This window comes from Vombatus ursinus, unplaced genomic scaffold (assembly GCF_900497805.2).
Source record: "Vombatus ursinus unplaced genomic scaffold, bare-nosed wombat genome assembly UNPS02014818.1, whole genome shotgun sequence".
NCBI lineage: Eukaryota > Metazoa > Chordata > Mammalia > Diprotodontia > Vombatidae > Vombatus > Vombatus ursinus.
Window position 1 is genome coordinate 23233808 of NW_020954596.1, and position 786 is coordinate 23234593.

Genomic DNA, 786 nt, shown 5'->3' on the forward strand with positions numbered 1-786 from the left:
GGAAGGAGGGAAGGAAGGAAAGAAGGAATGAAGGAAGGAAGGAAGAAGGAGGGAGGGAAGGAGGAAGGAAGGCAGGAGGGAAGGAAAGAGGAAGGTAGGAAGGATGGATGAGAGGAAGGAGAAAGAAAAGAGAGGGAGGAAGGAAAGAAATAGGCCATTATTAAACACCTACCACATTTCAAATGGGTACAGTGTATAGAGCGCTGGGCTTAGAGTCGGGAAGGAGGGAAGGGATGAAAAAAGAAGGAAGGAAAGGACATTACTTAGATATTTTAGAAATTTAGAACTTGGAATTACTGATATGTGTGTGTGTGTGTGTGTGTGTGTGTGTGTGTGTGTGTGTGTGTGATTGATCAGAAATCCCTGAAAATAATTTTCAGACTATTTTTGTAGATGAGTTATAAACAACATTGTCTCTCAAAATAGTTTTCTTTTGATTGATTAGTGATAAAGAAATTAAAATGACCAGGCATTAAATCAATGGAAAAGTGTTTTGATATAGATCCTAAATTTAACTGGGATCCTGGTAGGTCTAGAATTCAACAATGAATATATTTTATCTTTTCTTTATCATCATTTTTTGGAGACTAGGTCTCATTAAGTCAGGCTGGAGGTGCAATGACCACTCACAGGCCTCATTCCAATACTGAAAGGCATGAAAACTTAAACTTGCTCTGCTATTCTGTCAGTCTCCTCAAGTGGCAGGAATTTCAGTCAAAAGCCTCCACACTGGGCAACTTTCTTCTTCTTCTTCTTCTTCTTCTTCTTCTTCTTCTTCTTCTTCTT